Raw genomic sequence first — 25,640 nt, forward strand, 5'->3', positions numbered from 1 at the left:
CAAAGTCTGAGCTCCACAGACACATCTGAAGCATTATTAAATTTTATTTCAGGTAAAACAACATTAAACAACATTTACAGAAGGACATTACATCTTCCATAATAACATTACATACAGGTCGTAACAAATAATGCAACAGCTATTCTACTGTATACTATATTGTTTCACTTGACGAAGTGACTGATGACACTTCTGTTTTTCCGAAACCACTTGTGAAAATGACGTACTTTCAGTGCAGCATTCAAAAAGGAAAAAGAAAATGCAAGAGAAGCTTTGTTGGAAAAAGTTGCAAAACACAGATTCATTGTTTAGCACAGCGAGGATGCACCTTGGATCCAACCTATTTTTCCTACCGAAGCCACTTCTGTCCACACGATAAAGAATGCCAAAAATAGATGCCATTTATTTATATTTATCATATATGGTTATTCATATATGATTTCTCTTTGATAGTATTAACCCTCCTGTTGTCCTCGGGTCAAATCTGACCCAATTTTAAAAAGTTTCTATATCAGAAATTTGGGTTTCCTTCAACCAAATTGTCAAAAAAAATAACGTGGATGGTTCCCTACAACGCTCATAACAAGTAAAATAAACGATCAGTTCACTACTTTCATTAAATTTGGTTTAATTCAATTTAATAGCATTGGAATAAAAAAAAAAGTTAAAAAAAAACGTGGGAAAAAGTGACAAAAAAACACCGGGAAAGCGACAAACGTGTCGAGAAAAGACGACCAAATAGTTTTAATTTTAAATTTAGAACCAGAAAAACAAAAGTTGCATGGTCGATGGGAAGACAACACAAGGGTTAAGAGGACCTTTGCAACCCTGTATACAACATTGTGGAAGCATCACTATGTCACAGCCTAATCAATTTCCACCTTTTGACATTTCTTCTTCTTCTGCTGATATTATTTCTAATTTTTCCTGTCACAGTGCTAAATGTGCAATTCCACCAAGTCTGTCCTTCACTGGACTTTATTTGAAATATACGAAGAACATTCAAGTTTGAACAGAGAGTGCCTTCAGGAACTCTGTCCACCCAGTACTCAAAAATATAAGTTTCTGTACAAGACTGCAGGCTGCCGAACTCCACGGAAATAAAAAAAGTGTCGATGGGCAAACAAAGCGATGTGTGCCACGAGGAGAAACATGCCAGAAATAATTATTCAGCTGCTAATACTGCCTGCAATCCCTTAAAGCCACACGTGGCTGGGCAATCGTAGCACAGCTCCGTGGTATTAACCCTCTTCTGTCACAGCACTTTACTGGCATTACCCACCCCCTTTCCACCCCTTTTCTCTGCTGCACAATCACAGCCTGGGGATGACACTGAAAAGCTGCAAGATAACTTCAAGAACAGCATTTCTATGAGCTCTCCTCAACCTGTGGTTAAGGTTCAAAACGGGGGATGATATTTACATTTGTAAGAATGGCTGGTTCATATATATTTATCATTAGGGGTAAAGCAAGTGCATAAAAGGGACCATACAGGCTGGAATGTAGGGCAAACTGATTTTTCTTTAAAGTGAATTTTCAAAACACTATTTGAGAGAGTCTAGCCCATAATCATTTATTTTGCCTCAGAGCCACTACCCTCTATGGTCGAAGAAGCTAGACTGGAACACAGTCTTGGTAAAATACCAAAGCACTATAAGACTCCAATTCTTTCTCTTTATTGATTTTCCTCATTTAAAGGATAGGTTCAGAAATGTTCAAGTCTATCTTAACTCAAGTGGCTACACTGTAATCGATAGGGGGGAATCCACAGTCCTTGTTCTGTGGAAAAATTTATTCCAAAGTTCAGCCAAAACTAATATTTAGCAGTCCCAAGCCAACTTTCCATCCAAATGTAGCAAAAATTAACCAAATTTCCAGAAAATCGCCTGTGATGCAAATATTAGGAGTTGGGGTAAAGAGATTTGGTTAGGGATGTATTGAGATAGACAATTAAAAATTCCTAACCTATTCTTGAATGTGACAGACCAGCTTGAGGGGGGGCAGGCTGCAGGCTTTTACCGTACTGTAGCTGATAGGACTGGATGGGTGCGGGAAGGTTATCCTAGCAGGCAAGACATCTATATTATAAATGTGAGTAAGTGTGTGATAAGCCATGGAGCGACATGATAAGTATCCACAGTTTCCAATTCTCCATGACGTCACATTTGAAGCCTCATCTCTTGGGCTAATCAACAGTGCAGGGCCAATATTATTGTTCCAGTTGACTTCAAACTGATTGATAAGGAGGAAGCCATTGTATTGATAGTACTTCACAACTATTATCACCATACATCTAAGCTGTAATATTCAGATATTTTCACACAAAACATCCAAAGAAAGCCATAAAACAGTATAAACATCTTTGCTGATGATACTACGCTATATATCTGACCTTCGTCATATTGTCATAAAAAGTTGCAAAACATTTAGAACGTGTAGGATGTTGAGGGGCACACATTTAGGGGAAGTCTCTGCATAAGAGCACATGTTGGTGGTGAAGGGACCAACGCATTCTCACTCCCACCGCGTCAGAAAGCGAATCTTGGTCAGGTGTCTTTGGCGTTTGTTGTTGAGAGCAAGAACGGGACAGTTAGGTTTAGGAAAATATGGTGGGTGGGGTTACAAAATGTACGTTTCAGTGACACGCGGGACATGAACCCCGGTCTCCTGGATGAAAGTCCTGTGTTGTTTGACCCATCCACCCCCTCCCCCAACCTGCTTCCTCTGAGTCTCAGTCTTTCATACTACTCTCTACCGTTGTCTCTCTTAATACTACGTCATCTTACAGCCACGCGGTCGAGCTGCTGCTCTGCCCGGTGCGTTCCATACAGACGCTAAAGGGGGGATTTTAGCGTCGGTATCTGACGCTGAGAGACACTGACCAAGCATCAGTATTTGACGAGTTGGGAGAGAGAACGGGTTGGAAGGGACTGATCAAAGTTTATCGCCACCTGCAGTACACATACTGCACACACACTACCACACCCTGAAAAGCACTCATCCCTACACACTCATGAGCTTGACAAAAAGTTATTGACATAGACTATCTGTTTCTAATAAAATATTGCAGACCTTTTATTGGTATCAGATAAAGTGTAAGGGACGATTGTCGTGGACTGGATCCAACAATAGGCCACACAGCCTATTGACTTGGTGTTTCTCCATTTGTCCATTAGCTCATGTGCATGGATGGAAGCCCCAATGCTTATCTATTGCCCATGTTTATTTAATTTAACACACACACACACACACACACACACACACACACACACACACACACACACACACACACACTAGTTACAGTATTGCACACAGGTTGGTGTTGTCCCTGTCGTCTTATGTGTGCACCTTTAACATCTCCAGCAGAGATAATTTATGTTAGAGAGGCTTTTCAGTTGCAACACAAAACCCATATGAGCCAGGTCTGATTCCATTATGGAGGTCCACTGGAAAATGTAAGGGAATCCTAAGACTAGCATTTTTATATAAGCAGGGTCTTACTTTTGCAGATTTGGCCATCATTCTTTTGGATTATGATAACATTTTACTCACAAAACCTTATGTCGCATTGCAAATATTGAAAAGTCCACTATAATCATTCATTACATTGTATTGCAAATATGTTTATGCGTATTGTGTGGCCCGGTGTGCTTGCTCGTTAGTGTCCTTCCTTGAGCCCAGTGGCCAGTTTCAGAGACTTCACACTAAGATTATACCATGCATACAAATAGCTTTTCTAGCTTCATTGTTGAAAATCTCATAATACAAAGAATAATTATTGATCTTATCAACCGTTTTACAGATGTATAATCGTGTTCAGCAGGGAAAATGCCTTCTAGACCACAGGTAGGCTGGGTCAACAGAAGTACATTTCCAGGACAAAGCCTGACATCTGGCGCCTGGCTCAAGCGCAGGATATTTGCTCTCTGTGTGTTGCCGTTCTCAAAATCCCTTTCGCTTCGGAAGACAACAACAAACTTCTGAAAATGTCAAGGGAAATTTGGATGGTACAATAAGGCAGGCCTGCTTGGTTCTTTCAGAGAATGATTGTAAAGATTTACAAAGAATATGTTTAGGGCATTTCCTCTCTAACTGGGAGGTTTTGCGACTGATTGGTGGGATTGCTGTGGACGAAGTTCACACGGAGATACACTGGTAAGAGCTGATGAGGTTTAACCATGTATCAGCTAATTCAAATAGATCACTTATAACTTATAACAGTTAACTTCATTTAATATTTTAACTGTGGCACCGGAACCGGAGCTTAGCGATTGTGATTGGTTTAAAGAAATGCAAGCAACCCAGAGCGTTTTTTACTCCTATCCCAGAATGTGTGTGTGGTGTAGCCAGACCTTCCTCCACAGCACTGTGGAGATAGTTCTGGCAATGCGAGACTAGAGCACAGGGGATAGGTCCTGTTGCAGTACCTAGGTTGGCCACTGGAGGAAATGGCAGCGAGGCTAGAGCTGGAATAAAGTTTCTACAGAGATGCATGTAAACGTTTCTGCAAACATATGCAAAGAAGGGTGTCACTCCCAAATCTCAACAACCCGTCGTGCACATTCGGCACATAGTTCTTGACTCGCAGTCTTTACGCAGTCCCTGAATCAATGCTGTTTGTGAGTAAAACATATTCCCGTAACTGACGGGAAATGATGGCCAAAACTACAAAAATAAGGCTGTGAAAAATGCATTTCCTAATATGCAACTTTAACGCTGGCAAACAAGGAGAGAAAGAGAAATATCTGACAAAGATCAATCTGTTCATTTACAGCTACTGACATATATTTACTACTGCCTCCTACTGTAGATATAGGCTTTAGTGTTTGAATTATCCGTTGATACCAAAATGGTGACAGTTACCTGACAAATACCGCAATCAGTCAGCTAACAAGCTATCATATGTTAGCACAGAAACCAGTCATTAAATAGTAAGTTCACCTTTAAACTAGATGCATATTATCCATGTCTTAAAGACTGCTGAGTCAGCAGAATTGTACATTTAAAACAACATCAGCTGTTCTTAGCTACCAAAGAGGACCTCCAATATGGCTGCCAGAGGATGTGTTACATCACCTGATAGCCCTCCATTATTATTATTAATATTATTATTATTGTCTGCAAAAGCACAAATGAGAAAGACATGGAAAACTTACTCTTTAGGATTCATTTTCTTCTTTGCTTTTGTTTCAAAGATGTTTTTTTCTGCTTGTATGCATGTCTCCTGTATGCATGTGTTGAGTTATGTGTCTTGGTGTGAGCAGTGTAGCGGTGAGAAGATGAAGCAATATTAAAATTGTCCATTATATAGTTTCTAGATGAGTATATCATACATACAAATATACATTCTTAAATAGGAGGCTAGTTACAAACACAAAACACAAAACAATAGTATCGTCCTTTTGTTTATACTATGACAATGATATATACGAGTTATTGGAACCTTATAAAAAGTAAACAAAATTTGATTTGCAAATGATAGCCTGAAATCTTAGGTACCGTTCACAAATGCACACATGCATTCCTATCTATACTCAATGCGCACACACACACACACACACACACACACACACACACACACACACACACACACACACACACACACACATTGTGAAGGTAATAAATAAAGAGAACTGGGGCTCTTCCATTCGTCTGGATCTTCCATCTCACCATCTTTGTCTTCGTGTTTTTTTTTTACAACAGCCACCTGAAACACACAAAGAGACAGAACACACAGCGTGTCAGTGACACAGTGCAACCAATCACATCACAATCACATTTTATATTTCCTCACAGCTTGAAATCAACAGTTTGTTGAGTCAGTCATGAGCGCATGGGTTCAAGTTTATTAGATATTTTATTTTCTTTATATTTTAATTGGATTATGCATTAGAGTGCCCAGATTAAACCCCTCCTCCTTACCAGGAAGATAATGTTGGACAGCAAGAAAATCCACAGCCACAAAGGTTACAGCAGGACGCCTCTGTTAGGGGAGTATTACGGTCGTTATCCTCCCCGGTTGGTGTGTGACACAGGTTAAAGTGGCCATATTATGCTCATTTTCAGGTTCATAATTGTAATTTGAGACTGTATCAGAATAGGTTTACATGGTTTAATTTTCAAAAAACACCATATTTTTGTTGTACTGCACATTGCTGCAGCTCCTCTTTTCACCCTGTGTTCAGGTCTCTGTTTTAGCTACAGAGTAAGACCTCTCACTGCTGTAACATCTTTGTTGTCAGTCGTACATGCGCAGTAGCTAGGTAAGGATTACATGAGCTAGCTAGCTGTTTCTCCAACTTCGGCCAGTACAAGGCAGGATTAGCCGGGAGACTTCTTCTGAATGAGGGCACACTTCCAACTTTGTGTGGAATACCTGCAGAACAGGGACATGTAAGTAGTTCTATACAATTTATTTTGTAGATTAGGGTGAATTTGTGTGTGTTGTAGCAGTGTTTTGCCATTGAGAACGAGCTAGCATGCTAGCGCTAGCATGCTAACGGTTAGCCCCCTAGGCCCCTCATCTCGGCTAGTTACGTAGAAAGCCCTGCAGATTTTGAACAGCTCACCCGGAGACTGAAGGCAGCATACACTCAGAAACCGTATCTCACTCAAAACAGCATGGATGGATTTTTTTTCAAAGTGTGTATGCGTGTGGAAGCACCAGAGACACAAAATAACACCCCAAATCCCAGAAAAAGTGATTTCTTCATAATATGGCCACTTTAAGATTACTGTGCGGTGTATTAATGCACTGGTGTAGGGCTGGGCAATATATCAAAATTATATTGATATCTTGATGTGAGACTGTATCATCTTAGATTTTGGTGTTGTCTTTTCCTGGTTTTAAAGGCTGCATTACAGTAAAGTGATGTCATTTTCTGAACTTACCAGACTGTTCTATAGCTGTTCTATTATTTACCTTTACCCACTTAGTCATTATTTCCACATTACTGATGATTACTTAACACAAATCTCATTGTGTAAATATTTTGTGAAAGCACCAACTGCCAACCCTACAATATGGTCGCAATAGCAATATTATGTTTGGTTAAAAAATATCCTGACACATGATTTTCTCCATATCGCCCAGCTCTGTACCCTGGTGTGATAGTAATAAATAGATAGTATAAAATATTATGGAACATTGACGTCCTCTCCACTTTACACCTTCAAAATTAATTTCCTGGTACTTCCTATGGTACCACTTTATTTGAAGGGGTGACTGTTCATTCAGTGTCATTTGGTCAATTATAGCATTTTTAATTGGGTTAGGGTTAACTGACTGAATGACAATTTAACTCCCACACAAATGTTACCAGTTGTTCGGGCTAATTAGCCCTCTGCTTAGGTTGAAGGCAGGCATTATTATGTGAGGTCACTAGACTTTGTGTACTAATAAGAATGATAAAGGAGTCCTTTCTCTTGCCCTAGTAGATGGACACCAAAGCTAACAGGGGAGTGAGAGAGATGCCAGTCCAGCCCAATCTGTACACCACCACACCCTCCTGTGACAAGGTCTACTCAGCCAAATGATCAAAATATGATATGAAAATAAAAATATAAACTCTTTTATACATCAGTCTATGCTGTTGCTCAACCAAAACCAGTGAGCTGCCAATTAAGATCTGAACCCGAGCATATCATGATATAACATGCTTCTTTGTCATGGCTGTTACTGTGTACTTTATGTGTAATTGTTGTCTAACTTTGTGTGTATTTTTCTCTTTATTTCTTCTTTCGAGCAGAGCTGCTCGGGAACGCAAAATTAATTTCAGTGTAAACTGACAATAAAGTTGTATCGTATAAGCGAACAAGGGATTCATTGTTTTAAAGGGATCTGATGTAATAATGACAGATTTAGGCTTCCGTTGTCTTAGAATCAAAGAGCACCAAGTAGGTGTGTGTGTGTGTCTGTGTCAGGGGGTTCCACTTGGGAAGCAGATGGAGCTGGTGGGTGGGTTTTGTTTGGAGGATTTGGCAGGCATGGCCAGCTGCTGGCTGTCCTTATAACAGTGATAGTCTCACCCTCCCCCCAAAAAATGAAATCCTTAAAATACTCTGTGTTGGGACAGACAGATACAGGACAATAACAAGAGGACCAAATAGGAAAGGGGGGGTTACAGAGGGAAACAAAAAGACTAACAGAAGCAGCCAAGTACACTGATTTGCATTTTTTTTTTAACCCTGACAGAGATAGCAAGATTTTTGGCTAAAACCTGACGACTGATATTTAATATACACACATACCTCCACATTTCTGTCATCGTTTGCCCTAAAACCCAAACTTTCTGCTCAAGATTTGCTAAAAAAAAAAAAAAATCTGCCTTGATAAAAACATTTACTTCATTTCCAAAAGAAGTAGTGGTCTCTGTCTGTCAGCAAATGTGTGTTTGGCTCTGACTTTGAAAAATGCTGACTCTCTGAATATATTTACACGAACACTAATAATTCTGTTATTCCAAATATGACAATATTCAAAATTTTGGCTACAGGTCATGTAAATAGCATATTCTGTTTGGATATTCTGAATATAGCATTTTCTGATTAAGACGTGTGATATGCCGGTATCTTTCGGGTTTTAGACGCATCCTTTGGACATGTATACAGTGCATTTGGAATATGCGTGGTTTTATGTAGTCATGAGGAGAAACTGAGGCTTAAAGAGAGGAGTTTTGGAGTTCTCATTTAGCTTTCTTTGCTTTTTTTTTTAAACAAAAACATCCACGAAATTGCGTTCGCTAAACCCACCAGACTCCGTGCTAAAGGAGACTTTTTGTCTCAATAACAAACGTCGAGCGTCGCTTTTTGACGCGACGGGTGTGAGAATGTGTTGCCTAAACCGCTCTGTGCTGGCCGTTCCATTGTTTTCCTACGGGGAGAGCTCAGAATTTCCGCGGAGCGCTGCGCTCAAAGTCAACTGTGACCTTGTTGCAGGAACGTTCCTGGAATTATTTGCGCCCATTCAAGGCGCAACCATGGGCACAAATAATTCAGGAACGTTCCTGCGCTGCACCTTGCCTCTTTGCTCTGCGCCCCACTACCTTGCGGTTTTGCCACAGATCATGTGTAAGCAGCTTAAAAACGGCCTCAAGGACTGCAGGTGCTTAGTCTTGTTCATCTGCGGTGTATCTGACCAAAATCCAGAAAGCCTTTAGTCTTAAACTGTCTTTTCTCCTCACAACAAAATTGATGGATGTCCTAAGCTAGGAAGATTACTGCAGTTTTGTATTAGATCATATTAACAGTAAGGCCCAATCCATTCCTGAGCTTTTGCTGATTATAACCAACTACGCTAAAAGAAAACACATTTTCTCTATTAAACTACAGTATAAGCCCACACTGCAGCTGCTGAACAGCTACAAAAACATGTCGGTGATGTCACAGACACTACGGCCATGTTTTTGGCTGTTTGGGTCAACAACAGAGTACAGAATACTCCTGTCGAGTGAAGAGCACTCATGTGTAAGATGGGACAGAATGTAATAAAGGCAAACTCTGGATGCGGACATATGAACATCGAAGTTCATGGCAATGCACGTGAACTACAATTTGACTGATATGTCCTTTAGAAGCAAATACCATAGCCCGAAATAATAGGCCAGACCAGAGGAAATCTGCTGCATGAACTGGTCCAACCCCAAACCCATAAACTCAGCCATCTTAACTTCCTTCTGCTTTCTGTTGCAGCTCCCCCTGCTCTCTGTCCTTCTTGTCCTCTGCCTCCTTGACCCTCCTACTCCTACCATATTCAATTATGCAACGTATTCACAACAATTCGTATGATATCCTACAAAATTACAGAGTCCGCCGGCCAGTCACATGACAGTTAAGTTTTGCGGTCTTTACAGTTAAATTAACCGAGAAAAGGTGACAGTGAGCCGCTACCGGTCACCGTGAGGACTGTTACATTTCAGTTTAGCCGACAAAAGGTGACTGTCATGCAGCGACGACAGTTAAGTTTTGGCACCAAAGCGACTAGTTAAGATTAGATAAAAACATCGTGGTTTGGATTTAAAAACAGCGGCCCCCTTAAGTAGTACTCCCAGGACATGAACACCCGTCTCCTGGGTGAAAGTCTTGTGTTTTCGCCTTAACTTCTTCCGGGACACGAACTCCGCTCCCCCGTTTGAAAGCCCTGTATTTTAGGACCCATCCATTCATCGTGAGTTCTCTTCCCTATCCGGACCTGAGCGGAGCAATGTGGTGCAAGCAGTAATAAATATGTGGAATGCATACGAGTTATGCGTCATCTCTCCCAAACACACAGCTTTCATTCCTGATTTCTGATCGATCAAAGAACAGTCACTATTAGGGAACAGCACTTAATAATCCCCTAATGGACAGCAGGTGTGTTTAAATGTACTTCAGCAAACATGGGTATTGTCCACTTTCTGCTGTAAACTAATTTCTGAAAAATGTAAAAAATAAAATAAAAAAATAAATAAAAAACACTATGTGAGTTTCAGTCATTTGCTGCATGGCTCTACACCGTTGCTCAAACCAGCTTGACCGAATCGGACTGACAGACCCACACCTCCTCCTACCTTCCACCCATGCCCCCGAAGCCCAGGGGTCCCGACACCTGACCCCTACTCCTGCAGGGAGGTCCCGTTATGTCTGATCCTGTTTAATGAACTGAGTCAGACTGCCCTTAAATGTCACTCAGTGAACACCCTGAGCTGAGAAGGTGCTGATGGTTTAATAAGCTGCTTTATGATGTGTATGTATATGTGTGTGTGTGTGTGTGTGTGTGTGTGTGTGTGTGTGTGTGTGTACATACATGAGTCTAAATTAGTATTTGTAAAATATGAGAGTAAATGTGAGTTTATAGAGGATTTGGACTTAAATTGCATGAAGATATTTTTCCACATTTTTATTCAGACATCCCACTGAAACTTGACTGTACCACATTTCCAGTGATTTTTGTGAGGAATGCAGTGTTGTGGCCAAGTCTGTGTTGAGCTGCCACATCTCCAACTGACAAACACTCCTCTGTCTCTACAGTGTACCGCTAATTAACGGAAGCAGGCAGGAAGAGACAGTAACCGTTCTAGTTAACAGTTGAACGTGGTGATTTTCCACAGCTCGTTGGCTTTTACGACTGCCAACGTCAATCAAGATGAAAGTCACCGTTTGTCTAGTAGATACTAGTTAAAACAGAGGTTAGAATTATATAAAAATCCAGATTGAGACGCATATTCCGAATGCGCTGTAACAATGCTTCTAAAACTTGAATGATACCGCCATATCCCACATGTTAATCAAAAAATGCTAAATTCGAAAAAAGGCCTTATTCAGAATATCCAAACACAATAAGCTGTTGCATGACTCGTACCAAATTTGGAATATTGTCATATTCGGAATAACAGTGGATTAATAGTGTGCATTTAAACATACTCAATGTAGGGATTCAACAGAGAATGAACAGGAGGATTTGTGATGTGTTGGGGAGCAGCCGGTGCACCTTGGGGGGCCTCACGCCACATGAGCAGCAGATTCCACAGAGGCTCTCCCCGTTGACCTATACACTTTGCTGCTGTAGCTGGGAAAGTTGTTTTTGCTTCATGCTAACGGCTTACAGCTTCGACACGCCATCTCTGAATGGCACCGCGGACGTTGTGGCGGCTTCACTCCTGAACATGACAGGCTATCAGGAGCTACATGAGTGATTTTGACTTGTTTTTCCAAGGCTGACTGCAATATTGTTTTTGGATTAAAGATGTCAAAATCTGTAAAAACAACTGGGGATGATTTTATTTGACCATTTCCACGCCAAACACACTCCTATGTCAAGAATGAACTAACATGGTTTTATGATGTTTTATGTTCAGTTCAGTTCAGTGTATTCACACATCAACATCGTATCATTAAAACGCGATTATCAGACGTTACAATGATCATATGTATAGGACGTGTGATATGGGGAACCCCAAATAAGCTACTAAAAGCTTTTCGGAGGGGGCCCAATAACATTAAACATACAGATACTAAAAATATCGATTCACAATAGACACAACACAGACAGTGGATCATCTACTGTATGTCTTAAAAGTTTAGCAAAGCGTGGGGCTCCTGTGTATTTCTATCTGTACATGGCTACTCAGTGATGTGACTGTGAAATAGAAGTGCAGATCGTAGGAAAAGGGAAAACGAGCGCTCAGCTCCACAGACTTGCCAGCGCTCTCTGCTCTAACACAAACACTTTCTTCTCTGCTTTTCTTGCCTGAGTTGTCTGGGCCAGAGTCATTAAATATGAGCCTTTAAAGAATGCATAGACACCTAAACACACGCACGCACGCACGCACGCACGCACGCACGCACGCACGCACACGCACACACACACACACACACACACACACACACACAATTCTGCACATTCATGTGTTTCCTATTACCCCATGTCCTGGCAGCAAAATCTCTCAGAATCAGCAGTTAATAGCTGGAATCACACTGCCCAAAAAAGTCTGCACACATAGAAACCATGCACTCCAACATTCACAACTATCCACTCCACATACAAGCTGAGGAGCATTTGCAACTGTAAAGCTGACATACTAGCCAACACCCTCCTGCTCACGCTCACTTACACAGTCTCAACCCACTGAGACCTAGCTCTTCTAGTGCAGGTGCAAGTTATTATGCACACATTCCTGCATGCATTGAGGTCTTTGGGTTTATATGGCAGCTCATCTGCAATGACGTCTGCAATTATCTGCATCAGTGACCCCTCTAATTCTCATCAAGCAACTAAGCAACAAATACTTTTGTTACTGCAACAAAGTCGTTTTTTCTACTAAAAAAAACATCTGTTAATGTACTTTTACTGAAGTATTTTGTATTTCGAGTGTTGTACAGTACTTCTTCATTTGAAGTCGCTTCCATTACAGAGTAGGAACAAAAGTGAAAAAGAACTGATAAACTGTGTGAGAATAGAACAGTCACCAAATCAGTAGTCTATATCGACGACATAATTCCGGGATTGCACCTGGAAATTCCGCTGCATGTCGCTAAGTTTCGGTCGGATGTCCGTTACCTTCCTCTGTCTTTGTGTTGGCGTTTTAAACATAGACAGTAAAAGAAATGGACACAACGACGCCATATATTTCGACGGAGACCAGGAAAGTCACTTTTCTGGTGATGGCTGAGCGTTACTGAGCAGCCTCCAACTGAGCTTGAAGACGTAGATGTGACGTGAGCAACGTGTCTGAAAGTTGGAAGTCTTCTGGTAGCTGTGCCAAGAGAAATCTCAATCATTCCCAATCTAGCAGAGACGGAGAGCGTAGGTATATGTAAGGAGATAACATAGGCACAGGCTAATTATTGATCACTAAAATGCTAGTTAACATTAGTAATTAACAGTTAATGTAAGTCAAAACTGCCTGCGAGCTTCTCCTGACTATAACGTAATTTCTCTACTATGTGACAGTAAGTCGCGTGGTTATGACACACTTGTTAGCCTATTTTTACAAAAACGTCTGCTACGGAGCCATAACGTGAGGTACAAGGTAATGGAGCCTTTTATACATTGTCGTGTTTCTTTAGAAATAAACAATGGACAAATAAGAGTCTTTAAAAGCTTCAGATGTAAAGTTATTCTCTGTCAAAGTGACACGAAAATGAATGGCAGTCAATGGAATGCTAATGGAAGGTGATGCCTTGTTAGCCCAGAATCTCTCCATATGAGGTACGCTTTCCAGATGCTCGCTTACCCCCTTGGTTTTAAACTCCGGTGGAATAATAAGGACTATAGTTAACTGCTCCTCAGATCTCTGCAGGGTAAATCCAGACAGCTAGCTAAACGTTGCTCCGTCCGGCGCTTGGCGCCGGCCAAGATTTATTGGTTTAAAGAAATGCCAATAAACCAGAGCACGTTTTTCTCCCATCCTGGAATGCTGCGTGGACTAGCCAGACCCTCCTCTGTAGCACTTTCGAGGAAGGTCTGGCAATGTGAGACTATCAATAAAGCAGCTGCAGCAGTGAAGAAGCTGTAGGCCTTTATGCCTTGTAGCTGTGTAGGAAGACGATATCCACATTCTTATTCACACCTACAAAGCTCTGATTGGTTGATTGTTTCTCCAATCGGCTGACCCATGCAAATTGCTGAACAAATCAAGAAGTGGGTGGCAATGTAGAGGGAACCAGTCTTAGCTTCACTATTGGCTCATTTACAACCCATCAGATTGTCTGTTGGATTTTGTTTTAGAACCGTCGCCATGGTCCCCGATCTCTGTGATAATCCAAAATCATCCCTTAAGGTTTACTATACTCACAACACCAGATACAGTCTGTTTAGCCATTCAAAACCCTCTGATTCTAAAAGCTCAGCTGTCATTTTCAATCTGTTAAGAAGTCACAAAAATGCACTTCAAAATTATGCATAAGTTATTATATAGATATATATTTCAAGAAACACACTTCTCACACTAAAACCAGACCAGCTACATGAAAAAAATGTTTTTAGGAGATGGCAAATATATGGGAGAAATGAACTACTGTGAATTAAGCCACTGAGGCTAGTTCGTAGTAGCATTGCTTAGAATTGACTGCTGCATAAGATGCTAATGCAAATCTCAGTCGCTGGCTATTTTAAATGTTCATCAAAAGACTTGGAAAGGTCCAGCAGGTGGCCATTAAGTTCAACTGATATGGGACGTCTGACAGCAACATTTGGAAAGTTCCAATAATATGTTAATGCTTTCCGCAGACTTGAATTGTGGAAATGGACATTAAAACTTTCCCTTGCAACCGAGAACACTGATTTGGAGCGACACTAGGGCCCGTTTTAACAGCGTGGCGAGTAGAGTTATGCTAAATCACCATCATTCTTCAGCTCTGCTTGTGTTCTGCTGTGTGGGGCTGTGGTGAGGAGTAATGAGTGTACACCGAGGGTCAGAGAATGCTCCGGGTGGAAACGCCTTCATCCACGAACACGCAATCACACCCACTCACTGGCGTTCGCCAGGTTCCCATTCCATAAATCCTTGTTTGGGGGTATGTTTTTCTTGTCTGGGGCCTGGCTGACTTCCCGCCTCACTGGGGTTTATGTAAGGTGATGGAAACACTGAGAGGAGGGTGGAGGACGCAGATGGGAGGAGGAGAGCATTAGAATGTGACTGGGAAAGGAAAGCAAAGAAGAAAGAGCTGGGGAAGTGCATTTGTCAAGTGAAAAGTTAATATGGGAGAGAGATTTAGAGCAGACCAGATAAAATACTAAAGTTAGGAGCCATGAGAGGCCGCTGCCTGGCATTTACAGCAAAGGTTTCACTCTCAATGTGACTGGCCACTCTAAATGAGCTGGCCTCCCTCTGGGCCCCGCCACAGAGACCACCATCACTCTCTTTTAACACATTCTGACATGGTCATTAATCTACACATTGCAGCCATATCTCGATCCCACTAAGAGGCTTGGATAATGCCAGGATCAGGCTACACATTTTTTTGACAGTCACTATGTCAGACTAGACAGACATAGTGCCATAAAATCTTGCTGTGTCTTGGACGAAAGAGTGGCGACACTACAAGTACGACACCGACCAACCCCCAGACCGATCACGTGCTGTCGTCGAGATCATTCATAGGTCAATGCTTTAGAGGACCGGCAGCCTCTCAAAAACTCACGAAATGTTTTCAAACTGACCTTGTCGATCTGAAATAAATATCAGATTCAAACTGCATAGCCTATTTCTCGCTTAAAATGTTTTCAGAAACACATTTCAGTGAACTATTTTTGTAAAATAAAAGATTGTTATCCAAACGAGGCGCCATTTGGTCTTTTTTGAAATCTGTGAGCCCCACGTGTAGCGTTCGTCCAATCAGGTGCAGTCATCGTGGTTGTAGAAGGGTGTAGCCTGTTCTCTTAGCTTATTAGTGGTCCAAGTGAAGAGAAACCAATAACTGCTAGTGGCTAGCCCGCTAGCGTGCAATGCTGGGAAGCGGAGCGATCCCAGCCGTGAAAAAAGCCCATATGGACACTGTGTGTATCTTTCCTCCACCGGACAGCAGCAGTAGTGTCTCTCCTTCTTTTCGTCATGGGTACATGTGTGCGCCAGAGAGCTCTCTTCCTATTGGTCAACGTCAAGGAACACGTCATGGAACATGTCACACTAGGCGGAAAAAGACAAAAAGTTCTGTGCCGTGAAGCATCCCAGACGTTTGATTGCTGATCTTTGATAATGTCACACTACAAGAGGTAAAGACGCAAGTTTGTCGGTCCCGACACTCAAAATCAGGCACAACTCTGCAACATGTCGGTCAGGTCAAAATCGGGCTGAATTTGTGTAGTCTGATCCTGGCATAAGCACAAGCCTGTTAAAACCTTGCCTCTGTTCTCTCAGCTTCACCTGTGAAGCAGCGATGTGAAAAGGTGCTCGGCAGTTGCTCAACTCCACATAGCGTTAGCTATCAAGTAGTCTATATCTACTACGTTTCATTTCTGAGATTGTTTCGGTGCCGCCAGAAATTCCGCCGGATGTCCCTCATTTTTCATCAGTATGTCTGTCACCTTCCGCTGTCTTTGTGTTGGTGTTCTAAACTCTGGTGGATTTCTGAGGACTATGGTTAACTGCTCCTCAGATCTCTGCAGGGTAAATCCAGACAGCTAGCTAGACTATCTGTCCAATCTGAGTTTTCTGTTGCACAACTAAAACTACTTTTGAACGTACACATGTTCCACCAAAACAAGTTCCTTCCCGAGGTTATTTTGCAGAGGCACCGTCATTGATTTGCTGCCCAAGACGATTGTGATTGGTTTAAAGAAATGCTAATAAACCAGAGCATGTTTTTCTCCTATACTGGAATGCTGTGTGAACTAGCCAGACTGGCAATGCGAGACTAGCTATCAAGCAATAACACTTTGAGCTTACACTATTCAACGTTTAGGCTACGTTTGTTATCCACCCGGAAAATGGCAGCTAGCTAGCCGTGCTAATGTTAGCACTTATTTCCATCTCATCACAGTAGGCGTCAATACCTGCTGAGTCGTTGACAGCTCCTGCACACTCAGTGCTGTGCTCGTCCTGCATTACAGAAAGGAGGGTGTAACGTGCCTCAGTCATGGGTCCAGATGTGGTGATGGCAAATAATCAGACTGTCAAAACTCTCAGCAACAGGAGGTCCAGTAACCTCAGCACTTTGTATGTTACTGTTAGGTGTGCTGTGGTCACAGATGGGGGCTACATGCTAATGTCAGCATACAAAAGCATGCTCACAATGACAATGCTAACATGCTGATGTTTAGCTAGTTATCACTAAACACAAAGTGCAGCTGAGGCCGATGGGACTGTTATTAGTTCTGCAGGTATTTGGTCATAGATCGAATTATTGGACACGTTGAAATGTTGAACTGATGAGGGCTATTGATCAAAAAGGATCATGACAGAATGAATGTCTAAATGTACCAAATTTCACATTAACCCATAAATGTGTCTGGTCTCATGCATTTGATTTATCCTTAAAAGAAATATCTGTACATTTCTGTCACACTTCTATTTGAATGACTATAAATAAGAAAATGGAATTTAACTTAGAACTAGAGACCATCTTTGACGGGGTCACGCCAGCCGCGACGTCAAAGAGGCGTAAAGAGGCGGGGCCAATGGCCCTTCCCCACGTTCTAACCCCCTACTTCCGGACCCACCCATCTTCTAACTCTGCCTTCATTATGATGTCAACTACACATCTGTAAAGTTTCCTGACTGCATCTTGCAGGTTCATGACGCTATCGCGGTGACAAAATCTGGCTGCTGGTAACAGTAGAAAAACATGATTAGGATCATCAGTTTATAGAAAACTATAAAAACAACTTAGCACTATGCATGCAGATTCTCTGTTGGAAACAGGCTAACTCATTGGATGCTATGGAAGTATGTAACATATTAACGTTAACCACAATGTTTATTATGTTATATGTTATGCTTTATATGTTCTATTGGTATTGTGGTTATAAACACCTACACAAGTCTTACATTACATTACACAAAACAAGTCCCTGATATAGGGTACTTTCAGTTTATGTTAAAGTAATTAAATGAATACTTGTTGAGCTCCCACTGTTATAAGCTGTGCCTTATTACATGCCTTTGGAAGCCAATTGGGGGAGAAAGAAGCAGTTTGGAAACTTGGCTTGATTACAAGCGGGGGTGTTTCATTTGAGGGCAGTTAGCTTTGTTGAGCAAGCTGAGCTTTTGCCACGCTCACTGTGAAAGGCTCTACTAAATTCGTCATCATTCCCACGGCAGCTTCAGTAGCTGTTTTCGGGGTGTTTGCAAGTCAAATGAGGTGTTTGTGTGTCTCTCTACACGTCAGGCACATATGCCAAGAGACAAAGACTAAAGCCCTGCTAGCAGCCCCTGGAGGCTATAATGTTCATCACACCCCACAACAGACTGAACCAACAAGAAACTGGAGAGATTTGCTATAGTCATATCATTAGTGACACCTAAAAGTGGCACAATGAGAGGGTTTATTATAATGAAATAGGTTTATACTCTTGGGTGCAGAAAGAGGCTCAGCATATTTCCTGGCAGTCTTCCAATTATTCCTACTGTATATTACATGATTATGGTTTGAGGGTGGTGTTAGAAGAAAGGTTACCCGTTCCCAAACTGAAAACTGTTCAAACCCTTTTATTTCTTCACAAGTAGAAGTTTGGGCCTGATGTTGTTGGAACGGTTACATTATGAGCAAAACCAATATGATTCTTCTTTTGTGGGTGATAAATAGCTCATAGCTAATTTCATAGAAGCCTCACCATTCACACTTGAGATGCCTGGCCACGTAAAAAAAGCTCATGATTGTCCAAAGTGGTTCTCAGGGTTCATCCTCTGAGGCTCATGAATGTGATCAATAAATGTCATGGCACTCTGCCCATTAGGTTTTAATACTTGATGTGTTCAAGAGGACATTTTGATTCGATGGTGGTGTAAGATGACAAGCCAAGGGGTCATCAAAGTAATTACTAGCTATCCTCTGGGGATCATAACAATTCACAACAATAAGAGCAAATTACGTTTAACCATGTATCCAGCTAATTTAAATAGCTCACGTTACTGTATGGTGTCAACAGTTAACTTCATTTCATATTGTATGAGGCGTTTTCTTTTGCGGGGTGCAGAAATGTTCCACCAAAACAAGTTCCTTCCAGAGAATATTTAGCAGAGCCACTGTCGCTGCGTCCGGAGCTTAGCGCCGCCCAAGACCACTGTGATTGGTTTAAAGAAATGCAAACAACCCAGAGCGTTTTTTTTCTTCCATCCCAGAATGTATCTGTGGTGTAGCCAGACCTTCCTTAACAGTGCTGTGGAGGAAGGTCTGGCAATGCGAGACAATCAGCGGGTAACCTCCTTATGAGCATCGATCTTCCGCAGAAACCCGGCCCAGGCAGGGACTTCTTAATCTGTTAATGTGTGGTGTGCTGTTCTGGCCAAGTCATTGCTCTCCAAACGCTATAGGAACAGTGGATTTCTGCAGGTTTCACCAAGTCAAATTTAAGACCTTTTAAGACCTTTTTAAGACCATTATGAATGAAATAAATAAATAAATAAGTTTTTTCAAGACAGGTATCGCTAAACTTGCACTTCTACATAGCTGAAGAATAAAATCTGTTTTATGTCTGTGGTACAATCCTGAAAGAGACTCACGCCAATAAGACAAAAGCTGATTGGCTGCAATATAAGTAGCATGTTGGTCTCATTTGTAGTCGTAATACATCTAGATTATATTGGGACTAGCGAAAGAAAGAACTACAACACCACGGAATAATAAAAAAGGAGAATTAGAAGTAGCGTTGCATGGATGGGGGAAAATTAAGACCTAGGAGACAATACTTCAGCAAAACTAAGACTTTTTGAGGACTAAAATTTTGATTTTGAATTTTTAGACTTTTTAAGACTTTTAAAGACCCGCGGAAACCCTGGAGCAAAACTGTTAAACTTATCATTATGTCGTTATGTATGGCGTCTCCCAATTTCAACATCTGTTAAGATTTCAAAAATCGTTTAGTGTGGGCCAGCCATAACTGGAAGTTTTATCAGAAACGCTCAGTAGGCAGATGTACCTCTGCACACCTCCAGTCACTCTCTGACAATACAACTGATGGTTTATTCATCTGCTATGCAAGGCAGTGGGGGGCACACTGATGGGCTACAGCCCTGTGATCACATCTCATCTCCATATCCATCTCCATCGCTGTGCGCTGATGAACCAGTGGGGGGAGGGCTGATCAATGCCTCGTCCCACCTCTACATCCATAAGGCTTATCAAATCCAACTTGCACAAACATACTGTAGGTTTTACTTTCATCTTTATAAATACTATTTAAGTAGTTGTACATTTTTATTCCCAACTTGTATATACGTTTGGACACCCTTTCCTTTGTATTTTTGAATAGTTGTTCTTGTATTCTATTTATTATTTCTTATATATTCTGTATGTGTGCTGTGTGTCTGATATTTTGTTGCTGTAGCACTGGAATTTCCCAATTTTCTCCAAGCTGCAAGGAAGTGAAATCCTAACTATAGCTGTCAAAAAAAGAGAACAACGCAGGTAAAGCAGCCTCTTTTGGATAATGTGACATAGATCATCAACATTGCTGAGATAACTTAGCTTCAGATGGATGGACAGACTGAAGAACTAACATTTGCTATCCTGAGGCTACCACCAAAATATAAGGCAAAAAAGATTGTGAGTATAACCACTTACAACTTCAGGATTTTCAAATACACTTGTATATTCTGCCTACTCTCCATAAAATATTCTCGGGCTGAATGCAGTGCCTCTCTATTAAAACAGTAAAGCCTGAACATTTCAGAAACACTGCACAGTTTGATCTCTTTGACAGGCTATTTATATAGCCAGGCTTAAACCGTCACCCAACCGAGGCTCACAATGAAGACATCAACACACTGCCTAATCTCTCTCAAGATAAATCTGTCATGAAAATGATAGCAAAAAATAGAGATTTGTATGACTTTAAAAGCCTGTATTCCATTCTGCTTTATCCTTTTCAGTGTCTCTAACCACTTCCTGCATCAAGAGATTAAATTATCATATGCTCAGTGACAACTGGTCTTAAAACAGCAGCATAGGAGTCACAGGTTCAGGAAGTTTGTTTAGTTAATAAGGAATAAGGAATAATATGGAATTAGCAGGTACAGTAAGTACTGAGGTCAGTACATTGCATTGAGCATAGAGGCCCATATTAGCTTAGCTTATTGTTTTACAGACCATCAAAACTTGTGTTGATCTGCTGCTGAGGAAATGTACTTATTTCATTAAATAACATCATAAAATATTCATATTGAATTGAAGACTTTACAAATTCTAATGAGGACAAGTTAATATTCCACAAGGCCTGATAAATGTTAAGACTATTTAAGGATTTGCATACACATTAAACGGGACGGATACCTCGGCTTTCTGAATGCTGTCTGTCAAACATCTGTCCACCACAGCATCCTTAAGTACTAAGCCATCTTTACACAGAAAGATTTGTTCTGGCTCCCTTGGCATGTACGGTAAGTGAAAAGGTTGTCTAATGGCCCTATCTTGCACCGGGCGCAGCGCAGCGCAAAGCCCGCTGCAAGTGTCTTTGCTAGTTTCAGAGCGACGCATTTGTCAATTTCCTGTCCTGCACCCACATCGTTTAAATAGCAAATGCACCAGCGCCCATCTGTGCACCCATGGACGTGCTGGTCTTACAGGGAGGTGTGTTCAGGTGCATTCTTGGCGTATTACTATCTTGAGGCAGCGGAAAGTGATCACGCCATTGACCAACAAAAACCTGGTCTAAAGTCAATAACGCAGCATCTCATTGTTATTTTAACAGTGCATTAGTAAATGCTCCTAGGCTCGTGCACACACTATGCTTGTTACAAACACACAGGGATGCGCAGCAGCACACAAACATGCAAAAGATTAAAGATATTACAATGTGAAATAGTATTATGATATAATCTGCTTGCGCGCTTTCACTTCACTTCACGCACGAGCAGATCAGTTTCTTCTCCTGAAAATCTCTCCTTCCTGCTCAGCAAATCCTCCATCATAATAGTAATACACCAAGGTACAAATGCGCCTGGCTTTTAAAGGGAACGGGAGATGACACTCTGATTGGTTTATTGCATGTTACGCTCAAAACACACCTATGATTAATTAAGACATTAAGTACAACTCTTTTGAACCATGCGCCTGGCGCACGGACCCTTTTTTTCAGCCGTTAAACTAGAAAAAGTGGATTCTTACACGCCCTAAAAGGCACCTGCGCCAGGCGCTTCACGCTGTGCGCTTAGATCGTTAAAATAGGGCCCTAAATGTTGTAATCTACTACAAGTAAGTGAAGTGATAAAAAGCAACCCTAATTGCAGATCTCTGCCTACGAGTCTATCAAAGTGTCTTTCAAAGCGTTATGGATGACTGCTACCAAAAGTTTCATATGACCATCTTCTGATCAGCCACCTCTATGGTTAAGGCTCATGTTTAGGCAATTCATACTACGTGGTAGGGCTGGGTTTAAAGCACCCATATTATGCTCATTTTCAGGTTCATATTGTATTTTAAGGTTGTACCAGAATAGGTTTACATGGTTTAATTTTCAAAAAACACCATATTTGTGTTGTACTGCACCGCTCTCTCTCACTGCTGCAGATCCTCTTTTCACCTGGTCTCTGTTTTAGCTACAGAGTGAGACCTCTTTTCTTCTTCTTCTTCTGTACTATCTTTGATTGCACTCGCACATGCGCAGTAGCTCAGATGTAGATCATGTCAGCTAGCTAGCTCCATAGACAGTAAAAGAAAGGCTGTTTCTACAACTTCGGTCAGTTACAAGGCAGGATAAGCTGGGAGACTTCTAAATGAGGGCGCACATGTAAGTAGTTCTTTTGTAGATTATGGTGAACTTGTGTGTGTTGTAGCAGTGCTTTGCTATTGAGAACGAGGTAGCATGCTAGCGTTAGCATGCTAACGCTACGAGCTAATGGTTGCGGTTAGCCTGCTCGTTTTGGCTTGTGACGTAGAAAGCCGTGCCGATTTTGAACAGCTCACCCAGAGACTGAAGGCAGGACACATTCAGAAACCGTATCTCACTCTAAACAGCATGGATGGATTTTTTTCAAAGTTTGTATGTGTGTGGAAGCACCAGAGACACAAAAGAACACCCCAAATCCCAGAAAAAGTGTTTTTTTCATAATATGGGCACTTTAAAAAAAAATTTGATTTATAGATAGAAATCGATTTTCATTTGAATGATCCAAAATCGATTCATAAAATCCAAGAATCAATATTTGTCTGTATCATATGAAACTACAAGACCTGAGGAATCCATTGGAACCAACTATGTCATGCTAGCTTGGGGCAGGGAGGGGAAGGGGGTTACATAAAATCCAAAGTTCGGCTACATTTTGGTGAGGGACAAACTGGCATTGACATTTTCAAAGGGGGCCATCTGTCACCTCCAGATATCTGAATGAAATGTCACTCTGTTCATTTTAAATAACAAGTAAATTAATGTAACTGCTTTGGGGTCAGTTCTTAATGTAAACATTGATACTTGAATCGGAATCGAATTGATTCGGAAAATCATTGACGATACCCAGCCTTACTACTTGGTTAAGGGTTAGGGAAAGATTGTGGTCATGGCTAAAAGAAACCAACACTGTCTGTTGATAGGAGACAGGATGCAACGCTCAGTCTCTCAAGTGTCAAACCGTACGCCCGCCATCTACTCCACACCTGCCCCCCGAGAGGTTTTGGGGCGCTTAAACAACATCATGCTTCCGGTTTTGGTTGTGGAGACAGAGTAAACATTGCACTTTAAGTGTTTGAACTAACAACCGATGCTGTCACTCTGATGTGGACAGTTTCCATTCTACAGTTCAAAAACACAATCTTTCACAAAAGGTGAGCGTAAATACTGGGCGGTTGCATTCTGGGCTCCATAAAGCTTTGAAGTGACGGTGTGGAGAGCAGCCTCCCACTGCAGCCAACCGTTAGGGGGTTGTTTGGCCAAGTTAGGAGCTGAAGAGGCCAGTAGGTTCATTTTAGAGCTCTGTGGTGTCACTTGGGAGTCTGCTGCTAACCCTTTGTTTAGGCTTCTTGCAAGCCTGCTTGAGCTCCACAGACACACTCTGCATACATTTCATACATCATTTTCTTCTCAGTTTCACAAATATGTAATAGGCGGTTGGTCTTGAGAGCACAACTGCGAGATCAGATAGTTGTGGTAGGGTTGTGGCAGCTGTGGTGTCACTTTACCGTGAATTACAGCTTGTGTTGAAAAGACTGGGTGTTGCCCACACTGGAACATGGATACCGGAGTATTCTATTGCAGAGAACATTTGTTTGGAAAGCCACCCTGACATTTTGAATTGTTTGGCCGGAGACAGTATCGACAAGCCATTGTTCCCACTTAAATATGCAGAACAAACAGAAATCATCAGGACCACGTAGCATTTTATACAAATTCTTGACAGAAAAAACTATACTTTTAAACATGCCACTGCAGCACATATTGTGCTCCAAATTCAATCAAGCTTGAACCCAGTAAACAATATGCGACACCTGTGAGCAGTAAACAACAGTAAAAGTGCTGTCTGAGCATGTTAGTATTCCTCCATTAGAGTGAAGGGGCTGCTGTTAGTGGCTGTGAAAGCTGCTTTATTGAGGCCTAAACGGCTGCATTTAGTGAGGAAATCAGCTTGAACATACCATTCTATTTCTGTAAGTTCTCTTTCTAATGGGATTATAGGCAAATAGAGACAGAGAGGGCATGGCACAGAGAGCTAATTTAGGATGGGGGGAATGAATGTGAGGAAGAGCCTACAACTGCAAACATCCTGTGTCTGTCTATTAACCAGTGTCTGATATAATATGTATGTTTGTGGGTATTCCCAATAGTGTTTGGGTATATGTATACTGTACACAATGTGATTTCTTGGTACCTGGTACATATTGCTACAGATGGGTGAGGAATTAGTGGAGAAATAGTCTATATCGACGACTGTTCATTTAGGGGATACAGTAGTTCCGGTTCCGCCAGAAGTTCCGCCAGATGTCCCTCACTCCCCGCTTTCTTTGTGTTAACTTTAAAGTCGGGTTGCATCGAGCAACATTAACTGGAACCTCTGAGCAATGTTACATGCTAAATATGGCAAGTTTTGAGGAAAATTTGGATGGTGCAACGAGGCAGGCCTGCTTGGTTCTTATGGGGAATGATTGTAAAGACTTACAAGGAATATGTTTAGGGCATTTCCTCTCTAACTGGGACGTTTTGGGACCGATTGGAGAGATTGCTGTGGACGAAGTAAACACGGTGGAGCTGTAATCGGGCCTTAAAGGAACATGCCGTTCCTTACGTACATTTTCATTGACAGCTTTTTAAAAGCCCGAACCCGTTTACAGCCCGACATTATTCAAATGTGCGCACGCACACAGCTCTTTTGCCTTTTGTCAAGAATGAGTTATTTACACTGGCTCATTATTCTCATGGTCAAAAGTTTTCCACACCTCAGACTTTGCTTTCTTTGCCGGTGCAACCGAAACGTAATCACCAGAGGCCAGCCTCCGTTTCACCTCAGCATCCATTTTCGGGCTAATCGAAACGCATCACCTGACCGCTCATTTATCGCGCAACCCGGAGCGTGAGC

General features: G+C 41.6%; 1 protein-coding gene across 3 annotated transcripts in view; it reads right to left on the bottom strand.

The window, feature by feature from the left end:
* Positions 1 to 5,214: 5,214 nt before the first annotated feature.
* Positions 5,215 to 25,640, bottom strand: part of cdk14 (cyclin-dependent kinase 14) — a 246,282-nt gene continuing 225,856 nt past the window's right edge. For all 3 annotated transcript variants that reach the window (XM_031322846.2, XM_031322849.2, XM_031322848.2), the window contains one exon: positions 5,215 to 5,707. The gene's annotated coding sequence lies outside the window, so the exon portion shown is untranslated. The remainder of the gene's footprint in view (positions 5,708 to 25,640) is intronic.

This window comes from Sander lucioperca, chromosome 10, assembly GCF_008315115.2.
Source record: "Sander lucioperca isolate FBNREF2018 chromosome 10, SLUC_FBN_1.2, whole genome shotgun sequence".
NCBI classification, from domain to species: Eukaryota; Metazoa; Chordata; class Actinopteri; order Perciformes; family Percidae; genus Sander; species Sander lucioperca.